Source organism: Panthera uncia, chromosome A2 (assembly GCF_023721935.1).
Source record: "Panthera uncia isolate 11264 chromosome A2, Puncia_PCG_1.0, whole genome shotgun sequence".
NCBI lineage: Eukaryota > Metazoa > Chordata > Mammalia > Carnivora > Felidae > Panthera > Panthera uncia.
In genome coordinates this window covers 145,372,910-145,388,405 of record NC_064816.1, presented here as the reverse complement: position 1 = coordinate 145,388,405, position 15,496 = coordinate 145,372,910, and the positions used below count along the sequence as shown (strand labels likewise).

Below are 15,496 nucleotides of genomic sequence, written 5' to 3'. Positions count from 1 at the left end.
CCACAGTATGAACATACCTTGTTATTTTTAATTTATTGAGTTTTTTTTAATTTGTTGGGTTTTTTTTCTTTAGATTGAAAGTGAAAATTGAAATTTACCAAATGTCCTTTTGGGATTTATAACAAGTACTTAGTTTTTCTTTAACTTTGTGTGTGTGTGACCAGTTATTAATAGATTTACTAGTTATTTTATTAACTTTGCCTTCATATAAAGTATAGTCAGCACATTTATAGCTATTTCAGTAGCAGGAGAAGAATGACCTTGATGCCATGGAGAAAAAAGAAGAGAAAAGGGGACTTAAAACAGTATATTCATTTAATAACTGCCCAAAGCCAGTGCTGCTGAACCTCAGCTAGGACCAGAGTAAATTTTGATATGGTTGCCTATGCTTTGCATAAGTACATGATATAGGAAGGTTTCTTTGGGGAGGGAGAAGGGTTATTTTTTGTTTGTTTAATACAGGTTCCTGAAATTTAAGGACAGTTGATGGCCCAAGGTACACAGAGTTGTTTTTTTGGCAAGCTTCCGTAGCTTATTTTCTTTCCATGCCGACCCCTGCAAAAGGTTAAGTTCAACTGACTGTCAGTAATACTGAAGGTCCACTTTGGTCTCCATTCCACATTGTCACTCTATTGGGTGTAGTGATAGGTAGGAATTTATAGATAAGTTTTCTTCTTCCCACAGGGAAGACTTGTCAAATTAGAAAGACGAATAGTATGACTCTTTCTGTGGTCCTACCCAAGAGATATCTTTTTCATATTCAAGATAAGTTGAGAATTAAGCCTTCTAGGGAAGAAAGTAAAAGAATGGTTTCTTTTTCTCTTATCATTCATATGTAGTGAATAGCAGTTTTACAAGAATTTGTAACAAAATCTGGAACCTTATGGCTTGACACTAAACCCAAAATGTAGTTTCCTCTTATTTCTAAATAAGCCAGAGTACAAATATTAAGTACAGAGTATCTTAGCTACTTAATCCTTACTGAACCCTGACATGGTCCTGATACAGATATATATGAAGTTGTTTTGTGTGTGTGTGTTTTTTTATAATATGTCTTACTCCTATTTCACTTAAGTGAACAGTAAATTATAAAAGGGTGTGTGTTGTTTGTTCTTACCACCCCCCCATCATTATGCATTTCAGAGTATATCCAGTCAGATTGAGTGTAGATGTGCTATCTTTCTATATTAATAAGTTACTTTGAAACGATGAGTACAAATGATGAGAGTGGGGAATAAGGAAGCCATACAGTAGTGATGCTTAAGGGCTGGGTATTTTAAGTTTGGCACTTTGAAATACCTTCATTTAGGTTGAGACACTTTTTGTGCCCCAACTAAAAACTGTGAAAGGAATAGTACCTAGATGGGCTGCTATGCCCAGGGACAGTAAGTAGGCAGGCCTACATAAGCATTTGGGGAGCAAATTATTGGGTATGTAGATCACTCAAGGTAAATGGATATGAATTGTTATTGTGGCTCAGATAAGCCACCGTTGAAGGAATGAGGATGGTTCAGTTTAGACTTAGGTGAAAAGAGGGTTGATGTCCTTTGTGTTCATTTAATCTCAGTTGTCCTGTGTGGTAGATATCACTACTATCTCGCTGGCAAGAAAAGCTGGGACCGGCAAGACTCAGAGAGTTGAAATAATTCACCAGTACCCTTACACAAATAAGTGATAAACCAGATTCTGACCAAAGTTGCTGCCACTTTTAAGCCCAAGTTCATGCTCCCACTCTGCCACTGCTCAGTCTAGAAGAAGTAAAATTCTTAAGAGACTTTAAACATGAATCAAAACTCTAACATGAGTCAAACTAGCTCACTTAAAGAAAACTATGTCACAACTAATATATAGTTTGACTTTGAAGATCTCTGGTCTGTAAGGCTTATTATCTCAGGATAAATTGGATGTACCATAAATCTAAGGAATTAATGGTATTTTAAGCAAAAGCTTTCCTAAACCACAGTTTGGTGGCAGTAGAGGATAAGCTAAAGAAATGGTGAAAGGAAAATTTCTATAGGAAATTTGTCAGTTTTTGTTATACCGAAAGAAAATGCATGTCTTTTTAAAATCGTGGATGTCTCTTCATTGAAAATCAAGCATAAGCTCTGATAGACTGAGGGCATAGTCAGAGTGCCTTCTTTATTGAGCAGAATGGGAGTGGTCACTGCCTGAATGTTGTTCTCCTACCCGGACATCATTTAGTCAGATATGATCTAGAAAAGGTATGGCCTGGAGACTTGTATAAAATAGTCTTGGATAGAGCTTATTAAATAATGAACAGGCTTCAGCACATCTGTGAACTCTGAAATTTTATCAGATTTTGTGTGCATGTGTACATTTTTCTGGAGAAAGGACCCATGACCTAATAATAATTGTAAATTGCCCTTGTATGCTGATACTTACAGGCATACTTACAGGTGTGATTTCAGGAGTGGTATAAAGCAGTGATTCTCAAACTGTGGACAAGTGCCATGAGAGGTGGGCCTAAAAAAAATTTTTTTTTTAAATGGATCCCCAGAAAGGCATTCCCTCTTTGATAATAGATGAATGATTTACAGTTCCCAACTTTTTTTTTTTTTTTTTTTTGGCATGAAACTTGGGGCTACTTACTAGTATACTAAGTAGATGAATTAGTAAGGTTTACTAAAACTGTATGTATATTAAAATTAGTGGGTTACAAGATTTTTCTGACCTTAGTTCTGAGAGTCTTTTTCTTATTTCTCTTAAGAAATTTTATTTCCATTCTTTATTTGGAAATACAAAGTTAATTCACATGTGCACATACATACTGGAAAACTAGTAAGTGAGTTCTGGAATCTTGTACCACCTAAGTAAAGTATTTTCAAAAAAGTTAGAGAGCCACTGGTATTTTTTTCCAGACGGTGGGGAATAATGAATGTGGGGAGAGGGTTAGTTAAAAATAGGGTTGTTGGTGCCCTTATTTCTTAGAAGAAAAGACACATCAAATGAGCAATTGTGTACTTAAATTCAACTTAAATATATAGTATCTTTTAAAAGATCAATCTTTATTGCTGAAATACAAAATTAAAATGAATAGATGGAGACTTTACTTGGTGCTTTTGAAAGCTGGCTACAGCCTGTGATATGTTTACGATGGTGGATGTTTATCTTTCAGGTTTAATATTAATAATTAATTTTTTGTGACTACTTATAATCAAAGCGTTTATTTTCATTCATGGTCAGTATGTTCTGGAGTTATTGAGAAAATTCCAATTAAAATCTTATTTGCCAAACTGTCATCAGTCCAGATTATTGATGCACTTTTTTCTTATGTTAATAGCTAATTGTGCCACATTATGTAAGATGTGGCCATATTTTAGTAGTAAAGTAATACTTGAAATGTTGATGTATATTTGAAGCCTGTATCAAATAAATTCTATAAAGGCAAGCTACCTGTCTATAACTTAAATTTGTTCTTTGAAGTTTATCAGATGTTTATCTCAGTTATTTAAGACTGGCAAGCATGAAAAATTAAAATGAATTCTTCTAAATGAATATGGGAATATTTAATTTAGGAGCAATATAAATATGTATTTGTGTATACAGTAACATGACAGTGAAATTTGGAAATGTCCCTTATGTTGACATTAAATTGTACCTTATTTCCACAATGCAACCATAATTAGCACAATCATGGAGACTTTATCTTTTCAGTGTGACAAAAAGGAGAACTAGACCTTCTCAGTACTTTTTCTGTCCTACTCCCAGTCCTGGGAAAGGGTCTTTTCTTTGATCCTTTACTATGTAACTACTTGTTTTATGTCGTAAATTTTAGAAAGCAGCCAAGAGACTATTTTCAGGAATTTGGTTGGTATCACTACCAAGAAGTAGAAAGGAAGTCAAATTGGGGCACTGTCTTTGGGGCATGTCAGAAGCTAGCAAAGTTGGCTAAGCATCAGAAGATTCAAACAGAGGTGTAGCTATGTCATCTGCTTGCAGATAATTGTGAATTGTGGTGTATCTGTCAAACAGTCTTTAAGTTTGGTACTGATGATTCTTTCTAGCCCTAAAATCTAGTAGTAATGCTCCTTTTCACTCTACTAGTGTAGTAATCATCAAATTACCAAGTGTCACAGTTTAGACTAACTGAATCAGAATCTCCAGAAACAGATTCTGGATATATACTCTATATTTCAGTGTATATATATATATATGTATGTGTGTGTGTGTGTGCGTTTATATAATATTTACATATATATAAATATATATATATATATATATATGTTTTAAAGCTCCATAGTCCTGCATTCCAACTTTTGGGTTAATGGAAAAACATTTTACTCCTGGGAAATCTATAATTTCACCATAGATCCCAGAACTATTTAGAACTAGAACTTTAAAAAAAGTCAGTGAGACTATTTGTATGAAGACATTACATGTTTACAAATTTTCATTTGCAGACATTTTATACACATAGCATTGCCTTCTGGAAATATCTTGATTGTGTTATGAGACCTACCAACCTTTTAGAACTGCTTAGTCCCACTTGAATCCAGTGCTTTTCAGTCAGTTGTGTGGTATTTATAGACTTCAGGTGTTTGGATTTCTCTTTCTCTCAGCATTATTACTGGGCAACAATGATTCCAAGGCCAAAGGCTATTCTTTGAGTTCTTGGATCAAATGGACTCTGAGTATACCTGCTGCAGCCAGGACCCTGAGTGCTTGTTGCTACAGCAGAACTTGTGAAAATTCTATTGGAACAGTCAGGCCTTTCCTCAAAGACCTACCCAGTTGGCTGAGATGATGTTTAATCTCTCTAATTCTGATTCAGGCTCAGAGGGCTCAGTCAGAGCAATGAGAGGCAGACCTCAAAGCACCTGTGGAAAGCCAACAGCAGGAAATTGAATTCTGGAACCTGGAATTAGGGGCTATGATGGAGAAGCTTGTGAAATCCATCAGCCAACTGAAAGACCACAAGGATGTCTTTTATTTCCAATAGAAGACCCAGCCCCAGTGAGGACACCCCCTTTAGACCCTCATCAAACCAGACGTTAGCAGCTTCTAGAGGAAACCGGATGAACTAGACAAAAGGAGAAAGGAGGTGCTGGGTACCTTTAAAACACTGCTAGGCCAATTGTCTCCCTTAATTGAGCTGCTGCCAAAGTTGGAGGCATGGAAAGTCCAGCAGCGAAACATGTGCATTGGAGCCCCCCAACCATAGGTGGAACAGCTGGAGAAATGTTCACAGCTGGAGCAAAGCTGTTGTTTGACCTGTATTAGCTGCTGAAGGAATCAAAGGGACTGAGTCACATGGTTAGCTATCAGGATGACTCTCTGACCAAAGAGGTGGACCTGTGGAAGGTCCAGTTCACAGAGTTGCTATAGTGTCTGCTTCACAAAGCATTTGTGGTAGAAACCTAGTCTCGCATACCCCTAACTCCCCACTGGCCCCTCATCTTCAGGAATGGGAGGAAGTTTACTGTCCTACAAGGCTGCTGGTGAGACTCCAGGAAGGCGTTGGTTACTGGCTACAGGTCTCCATTGTAGTCCACAGAAGACTCCACAGAAGTTCTTCTCAGTTACAAGGCCTTCAGAACTTCAACATTCTAACTTCAAACCAGAAAACTTTGGCCCCTGAGAAGGGACAGAGTCAGGGTTTAAAGTATAATTCTGGCTACCTGACTCTGGTGGAGTAACATTTAGTTGGTTCCAGAAAGGGCAGCAGTAGAGGATGCTGATTGCAACAGAGGAACTGTACATTATCACCTTCACGGTTAGATACACCTACCAGGATCTGAAGCAGGAGCTAAAACAGACACCTTTGTGTGATTATTTCTAACATGACCCTACTCAGTTGCTTAGGCCTTGGTTCTGTGGTTCAGTCTGCTTAGCTCAAACCCTCAGAACCAGTTCTTTTCCAGCCCCCCAAGCCTTCCTGGAGCCTGCTGGGCCCTGCTCTCAGTTGGCATTTCTCCTCCTCTGTTGACCAAGACCTTAACCTGGAGCAGCTGAGCATGCTGAGGGACAAGCTGTTTGGTCAAAACTCTAGGATTGAGGCTACCTTGTTGTCCTGGACTGACTTCGCTAAGCAAGAGAGCCCCCCCAGGCAATCTACCATTCTGGACATGGTTGAACAAAAATCTGGACCTGGTACCTGACCACCTAAAGAATCTGTGGAATGATGGCCACATCATGGACTTTATGAGCTGGAGCCAGCAGCACTAGCTGCTGAAGAAGACCCGTCTTTGGTGCCTTTCTACTACACTTCAGGAAATCATTGGAAGGGGGCATTACCCGCTCCTGTGTGGAACATCAGGATGGTGATAAGGTGATCTGCTCTCTGCCACCCAAGTCCAGTCACTCCTGCTGTCCCAACTCATCCACCACCACCAACTGCTTACTGAGGGAGACCTACTTAAGAATGTGCTCTATTTCCTCTCCCCTGAGTCCCCCTAGGATGAGGCTTTTGGGTACTACCGCCAGGAGAAATTTAATCTCCAGAACAGAGGAAATACCTGAAACACAGGCTCATTTTGGTGTCTAACAGACAGATGGATGAGCTGCAACAGCCACTGGAGCTTAAGCAGGAGCCATAATCCGATCCATTACAGCTGGAGCCCAGGATGGCATTAGGGCCAGAGCTGGGTCTGAGGTTAGAGTCACTGCTTAAGGCAGGACTGGTTCTGGGGCCACAGCCCTGGAGCCCACACTAGGCACGGTATCACAGAGTGCTAGAGCCAAACCTGGGACCAGAACTGAAGCTGGAGCCTACTCTAGAGCCATTCCCAGGGAACCCCAGGAGAGAGCTAACCTTTCTCTATGATATGCTTCTAGTGTAACTTGAGATGCAAATGAAAGTGCGCCCCATGCATTTTGGTGTTTCCCCCCTGGTTATTTTAGAGGAACAGACTTGTTCAGAAAGAGAACTTTCTGAACAGAAGTGGCTAATAAACTTTGTGGGGGGAGGGGGAGCAAAAAAAGAAAACCCGTAGATTTTTTAGTTTGCAGGTTTTTAAATAAAAAAGTCCTGTGTAGTTTATCTTAGTGTATCCAATCTTCTTTCATCCGGTATCATTAGGACTTGGCAATTCTTGACCAGAAAATAGTCCATTTCATGGAGTAGGTCTCTCTCTTCCTTATTAAATGTGGTATTTATTAAACTTTATTTTCCTTTTTTTTTTTTTTTAACTTGGTATGATAATAGATGGGCAGATGTTGAATGTAAAACAACAGGTATTTAATGTGACTATAGCTTAAGCAGACACATAGCTTGATGAGAAAGGAAGTTCAACACCTGATGCCAGGGAAGTTGTGAAAACTCTTACTTGTTCATCATAGCCTTGGGATAACTGTGAGCTGTCCAGCCATTAGAGACCCTAGGAGTTCACATTTATTGGAATTGGGATTTATAAAAATACTTTTCTTTCTGTTGGGATATACATGCATTAGCAGGGATTCTTCCGTCTGTATTTTCTACTTTTGCACCGATAGATGCACTTTAACTACAGGTTTAACTACAGTTGTTTTTTTACAGCCCATGTAGGAAAAAAAAAAAAAATTTCTAGTTGTATCTTTATTCTGAAAGCTTTTCACTTATTATTCCTTGAATAGTTAATTTTAAAATAAATTGAAGAATATATTAAAATTGACTGATACCTTGCCCCAGTTCTGTTTTTTAGCAGCTATCTTTGGTTTGAGGACACTGATGTAGAAATTTTTAAGCATCTTTGTAAACCTTCCCCAGGTAGGGCATCAAATGCTATGAATTAGTACTTACAAAACTGCAGGTTGGCATGGTGGACTGGATGATATAAGATGTTCTGATTAGTTGTAATCCAGACACATCAAGATTTATTCTGAATGTAAGATTTTCATATGCTGCCCTTGACATTAGCAAGACTAACCTCACCTGTATTGCAAATTAATATTTAGTGCTCTTTAATGGTGGTGGCTGAGAACCTGAACCGAGACCAAGAAAGCAATGTCTTGCTTTCAGTCTTTTGTTTCTATTATTTCTGCTGTTCTCACCTTTAAGCCTTCCTTTATTCTCCTATCATAAGAATAGTGCAGATTTGAGGAAGATGGTGGGGTAGGTAGCACCATGAATCTGTCTCCCAAACTGGACAACAATTGCACTGGCAGAATCTGTCTGATGTAACTATTTTGGAACTCTGAAATTTGTTGAAGGCTTGCAAATTCCACTGAAAGACTTGAGGTTAATTTTGGTCAATTTCAGCTCTAAGGCCGCAGCAGTTATCTGTCTCCTACTGCCAGTACATGGCCAGCAGCTGTGCACATATTCCTGGAACAGCTTGTGCATAGGTTGCAGGAGCCAGGGTAGGCAAAAAGAACCTTGTCTTTCCAGTATTGAGGATCTTTGCTCTAATTGCTGATTACCTCTTCTGATCACAGAGGTGCTGACAAAGAAGCAGGCAGCCATTGTTGCAAACCCCTCCTTTGGCTGAAATAATATCCAGGGGATTTAAAGGACTGGCACCCTTCCCCTCTTTCCCCCTTTCAGTTTTTTCTTTTTCTCCTTTTGGGTGCTAGACATTAAAGACTAGGACATTCAAAAACAACTGCATATATGAAGAAACTTAGTGACTTAGACTGTGCATGACCAGAGAAAGGCTCAGAAGAGACCTGAGAAGACTTTAAGTTTATACCTAGGACTGACCTTTGGCACAGAGACTTTTTGCGAAACAAACCAAACAACCAAAAAAAACAAAACAAAAAACAACAAAAAAAGCAAACAGTGGGGAAGGGGGAGAATCTGTTTTCCAGAGGTACTATGTTACTAGACTCAAATGGGCAGTGTTCAGTAAAAAAATCATAGCGCATATAAAAGAAGCAATAACTAACAGAAGAATGACCAACAAAAACTGTCCCTGAAAAAGATCCAATGGCAGATATAGTAGACAAAGACTTTTAAAACAATTCTTTTAAAGATTCTTAAATAAGTAAAGGAAGATGTGGAGAAAGGTTAAAAAAAAAAAAAAAGTATGAACAAAAGGGAAATATCAATTAAAAAGTAAGAAACCAAAAAGAAATTCTGGATCTGAAAAGTATGGTAACTCAAATGAAAAATTCACCAGAGGATTCAAAGGCAGATTTGAGTAGATAAAGAATCTGCAGATTTGAAAAGGACAATGGAAATTAAGGAGTTTGAGGAACACAAGGAGAAATGGCTGAAAACAAGTGGAGAGAGCCTAAGGAACCTGTATGTAAGACACCATCAAGCAGACCAGCATATGCATTGTCAGAGTTCCAGAAGGGGAAGTGAGAAAGGTGCAGAGAGAACGTATGAAGGAATAATGGCTGAAAACTTACCCAATTTGATGAAAGAAATGAATATAAACATCTGAGAACCTCAAGGAACTCTAATTAAGATGAACTCAAAGAGATAAACATTGAGACACACTGTAATCAAACCAAAATCAAGTCAAAGTAAAATCATAAATAAATCAAATTTTTATTAAAAAGCCAAAGACAAGGAGAGAATCTTGAAAACAGCAGGAGATGTGAATCATCATGTAGAGGGAATCCTCAATAAGATCATTGGCCTATTTCTCATGAGAAGCTTTGGAGGCCACAAGGCAGTGAGCCAATATATTCAGAGTGCTAGGAGAAAAAAACTGTCAACCAAGAATTCTATATCTAGCAAAACTGTTCTTCAAGAGAAAGGGAGAAATTAAGACATTCTCAGATTAACAAAAGCTGAGGGAGTTCATGAGCTCTAGACCTGTCCTGCAAGAAATGCTCAAGGGAGTCCTGCTAGGTAAAATGAAAGGACACTAGTAAAGGTAAATAAGTGGGCAATTATAAAAGCTAGTGTGATTGTACCAATGATTTGTAACTATACTTTTTGTTTCCTGCATGATTTAAGAGACCAATACGTTTAAGGTTCACTGTATTACTGTAAACGCTGAAAGGGGTTGGGATTGAGCTGTAAAGGAGCAGAGTTTTTATATGTTACTGAAATTAAGTTGATACAGAGTATTATAACATTAGGATGTTCAGTATAATTGATATCACATGATAACAATGAAGAAAATAGCTCTAGGGTATACACAAAAGGAGATGAGAAAGAAATTTAAACATTTCACTAGAAAAATGTCAGCTAAACACAAAAGAAGACAGTATTGCAGGAAATTAGGGGGAAAAAGCTATAAGGCATGTAGAAAACAAATGGCATAAAGGGCATAATAACTACTTCCTTGTCAGTAATTACTTTAAATGGATACAACTTTAATCAGAAGACAGATTGGCAGAATGGATAAAAATACATGACCCAAGTATATGCTGTCTAGAGGAGATTTGCAATAGACCCAGAGACACAAACAGGTTGAAAGTGAAAGGATGGGAATAGATAATCCATTAAAATTGTACACAAAAGAGATCAGAAATGCCTATTCTAGTTAGTACCAGACAAAACAGACTTTAAATCGAGAGACCAAGAAAGACATTGTATGTTAATACAGCAAGAAGATAGAATAGTTATAAACGTTATGCATCTAATGACAAACATCAAAATATATGAAGCAAAACTGACAGAACTGAAGGGAGAAATAGTTCTACAATAATAGTTGAAGATTTCAGTACTCTGCTCCCAGTAATGGATATAATAACCAGATAGTAGATCAGTAAGGAGAGAATTTAAACAACACAATAAACCACCTGGATCTGACAGACAAATACAGAACACTCTCCCCAAAAAGAACGAAATATACATTCTTCTCAAATGTACATGGACATTTTCCAGGATAAGATTATATGTTAGGCCACAACTTCTCAGTAGATTTAAAAAGATAGATATCAGGGGCGCCTGGGTGGCGCAGTCGGTTAAGCGTCCGACTTCAGCCAGGTCACGATCTCGCGGTCCGTGAGTTCGAGCCCCGCGTCGGGCTCTGGGCTGATGGCTCGGAGCCTGGAGCCTGTTTCCGATTCTGTGTCTCCCTCTCTCTCTGCCCCTCCCCCGTTCATGCTCTGTCTCTCTCTGTCCCAAAAATAAATAAAAGACGTTGAAAAAAAAATTAAAAAATAAATAAATAAATAAAAAGATAGATATCATACCATGTATCTTTTCTGACCATGGTGGGATAAAGTTAGAAATCATTAACAAAAGGAAATCTGGAAAGTTCAAAACATTGTGGAAATTAACACTTTTAGACAACTAATGGATTAAAAAAAATCAAGGGAAATTGGAAAATACTTAGAGATGAATGAAAATGGAAACAAAACGTATCAAAACTTATGGAAAGTAGCTAAAGGAGTGCTAAGGGGAAAATATATAGCTATGAGTGCTTACATTAAAAAGCAAGAAAGACCCAAAGTCAATAACCTTACATCACAACTTAAGGAAATAGAAAAACAACTTGAACAAACTAGACCCAAAGCTTGCAGAAAGAAGCAAGTAAACATAAGAGCAGTGAAAGATGAAATCAAGAGTAGAAAAACAGTAGAGAAAAAAGGATGAAACTAAAGTTGACTCTCTGAGAAGATCAAGAAAATTGACAAACCTTCAGTTAGTTGTAGACTATGAAAAAACACAGAAAAAGCTCAAAATATTAAAATCAAAGTGGGGATATTACTACAGATTCTATATAAATAAGAATTTTAAGAGTACTGTGAAAAATTGTATGACAACACATTGGTTAACCTAGATGAAATGGACAAATCCCTAGAAACACAAAAACCTACCAAAACTATATTGTGAAGAAATAGAAAATATGAATAGATATATAATTAGTAAGGCAATCAAACCACTAATCAAAAATTTCCCAACAAGGGAAAGCCCTGGATCTAATGGCTTCACTGGTGAATTCTACCAAACATTTAAAGAGGAACTAATACTAATCTTTTCCGAACTTTTCCAAGAAATTGAGAAGAGACCACTTCCGTACTCAACCTGTGAGGCCAGCAGTACCCTGACACCAATGCCAAAGACACTATCAGAACACTACAGACCAATACACCTTGTTTACTTTGATGCAGAAATCCTCAACCAAATACTATCAAACAGAATTCAGCACATGAAAAGGGTTATACACCATGATAAAGTGAGGTATTCCTGGAATGCAAGGATGGTCTGACACAAAATTAAGCTATTTGATGTGTCCTATGAACAGAATGTAGGATATAAAACACATGATACCTCAATTGATGCAGAAAAATCATTTGACAAAAGTCAATACCCTTTCATGACTTAAAACAACCTAGGAAGAAAACTACTTCGACACAATAAAAGCCATATATGAAGAATTTACAGTGAACATCATTCTAATGGTGAAAGACTGAAAACTTTTCCTCTACAATAAGGAACAAGGCAAATGCCCACGTTTACCACTTCTATTCAGCACGCTATTGGATGTTCCAGCCATAGCAGTTAGCCAAGACAAAGAAGAGGCATCTAAATAGAAACAGAATAAGTAAAAATTATCTTTTTGTAAATAGTGTGGTCTTATATGTAGAAAGTCCTAGGGATTACACACACAAAATAAACAAATGATTAGAAGTAATAAATGAATTCAGTACAGAATACAAAGTCAATACACAGAAATCCATTGTATTTTTGTATGTGAACAATGAACAGTTTGAAAAGGAAATTATGAAAACAATTGTATTCACCATAGTGTCAAGAAAAATAACTTAGGAGTTCCTAAGCAAGGAAATTAAAGACTTACACAATGAAACTACAAACCGTTGCTGAAAGAAATTAAAGACACATAAATGAAACGCATCCCATGTTCATTGATTGGAAGACAATATTATTTAAATGCCTCTTTAACCCAAAGCTATTATACATCCAATGCAATCCATATCAAAATTCTAGTGATTTTTTTTTTGCATAGAAAAACCCATCCTAAAAGTCATAGGGAATCTCAAAGCACCCCACATAGCCAAAGTTATCTTGAAAAAACAAAACTGGAGGAAGCACAGTTCCTGATTTCAAAACATAACTGCAGATCTGCAGTAATGTAAACGGTGGGATTAGCCTGAAGACAGATATATATAACTCAACAGAAAGAAAAGAAAGCCCGGAAGTAAACCATCACATACAGGTCAAATGATTTTTAACAAGTGTACCAGAACCATTCCATGGGGAAAGAATAGTCTTTTCAACAAATGGTGCTGAGGAAACTAGATGTCTACATGCAAAAGAATGAAGTTGGATCCTTACCTAACACCATATTAAAAAATGAATTCAAAATGGATCAGTGACTTAAATTTAAGACATAAAACAATTGATGGCTATAAATAAAACAAACTTAGACAAGCTCAAGGAGATAAGTTTATTCAGGAATAGCAGAGGAACTGCAGTTCGGAACAAGCAACCTGTGGCGAGTCCATTGAGGGGTTTTGGTAGGTTGTATTTATGCGCAGTGAGTGGAAAGAGGGTAAAGTTGGGGTCGAGTCAGTTAAAATTAAAAAAAAAAATAAGGAAACCAGCCTTGAAAATTTTCCTGAGCAAACAAAATCATTCCGTTTATTCATACAAAGCTCAATTCATCCCATTTTGTGAGATCAATCCAGTTGAAGTCCTGTTCCATTCAGGCCTCTGGCAAAACTTCCCAAGGTCGATACAGGACAACCTCTGATCATTCCCCACCCCCAAACCACCCCCCCCACCCCCGCCACAAGAAAATTTCAACACTATCCATTTCCTGTGAATCAGACATTTCTGAGAAAGCAGTCTTTTAGTCCTTAGGTTTATCTTCCTGGGGGCACATGTATGAGAATATCCTTCTTATATTCTCTAGTTCTTTTAGATTGAAATTCTTTCACACAGCAAAACCATTAAAAGAAAACACATGATTAAGCTTCACAACATTGGATCTGGCAATGATTTCAATGATTTCTGGACAGGACACCAAAATCATAGGTAAAAAAAAAAGTAGACAAATTGCGCTTAATTAACATTTTAAAATTTTGTGACTCAAAAGACACTGTCCATAGTAAAAAAAAAAAAAAAAAAACAACCCACAGAATGGGAGAAAATATTTGCAGATCATATATCTGAGAAAGGGTTAATAACCAAAATATACAGACACTCCCTAAAACTCAACAACAACAACAATCAAATATCCCAGTTCAAAAATAGGGAAAGGACTCAAACCGACAGTTCTTCAGAAATATAGAGGTATGGTCATTGAGCACATGAAAAGATGCTGAACATCACTAATCATTAGGGAAATACAAATTAAAACTACAATGAGATACCTCCTCACACCCATCAGTATGGCTACTGCCAAAAAAGCAGAAAACAGAATCACTAAATTCTCCTGAAACTAATATTATACTAGATGTTAACTAGAATTTAAATAAAAACTTGAAACATTAAAAGAGAAAAATAAAAAAATAGTAAAAAGAAGGGGGGGGCTAGAAAATGAGAGTTGAAAGAGACGTGGAAAAATTAGAACCCTTGTGCATATAAAATGGTACAGTCACTGGGGAAAACAGTATGGCAGTTCCTCAAAAATTAACAAATAGAATTACCATACAATCCAGCAATTCCACTTCTGGGTAGATAGCAAAAAGAATTGAAAGCAGTGTCTTGAAGAGATATTTGTACATTTATGTCTTAGCAGCATTGCTCACAATAGCTTAAGCGTGGAAGCAGTCCAAGCAAGTGTCGGTGGCCAGATGCATGAGCAAGCAAAATGTGGTATACATACAAAGTAATATTATTCCGCCTTAAAAAGGAAGGGAATTCTGCGATACATTACAACATGGATGAACCTTTAAGACATTGTGAAATAAGCTAGTCACAAAAAGACAAATACTCTTTGATTCCACTTATATGAGGTATTTAGAGTAGTCAAAATTATAACAAAGTATAATGGCAGATACCTGGTGGGAGGAGAAATTGGGAAATTATTGTTTAACGGTATAGAATTTCAGTTTTATAAGATTAAAAGAGGTGAGGATGATGATGGCGATGGTTGTACAACGTCAGTGTATTTAATACCACTGAACTTAAAAATGGTTAAAACAGTAAATTTTATATTAAGTGTACTTTACCACAGGAAAATTTTTTAGAAAATATTGCAAGTTCATCTCATTATCATCTGTATTATGTTCCAGTCTGTTCTTTATGCCACCACCAAATTAATCTTTCTAATACTGCTTTGTGTCATTTCTGTGTGCAAAAATTTCTCTTGGTCTCTGGTTCTACCCTGTGTCTCTCTGTCCTTACCTCCTACTGCTGTCAAAAGCATCCTCTGTCTTACCTAAACTAATTACTTAACTTTTTCCCAAACCTGTCTGTGCCCTTGTGATGCTTGATATGCTTGCTTTTCCTACCTTTAATGTTCTTTCCTCCTTTTTCCCTTCCCTCTCCTAATGTGTAAATCGTTTTGAGGACCTACTTAAATTTGAACTCCCCTAGGAAATGTTTCCTAATTGCCCCACTTGCGGTGGCTTCTCTTTCTTTTAAAGACCTATGACATTTATTGTTTGAAACAGTTCGTTTAGTAATTGTCACTGGTTGATATATGTTGGTGTGTACCTGTCTCATTTCCCCAAGTATCTCCAA

General features: G+C 37.2%; 1 protein-coding gene and 1 pseudogene across 8 annotated transcripts in view; both read left to right on the top strand.

The window, feature by feature from the left end:
* Positions 1–15,496, top strand: part of CNOT4 (CCR4-NOT transcription complex subunit 4) — a 146,332-nt gene that overhangs the window by 92,092 nt on the left and 38,744 nt on the right. The gene's annotated exons all lie outside the window — the stretch shown is intronic.
* On the top strand, positions 1,373–10,775 carry LOC125931048 (signal transducer and activator of transcription 2-like; annotated as a pseudogene).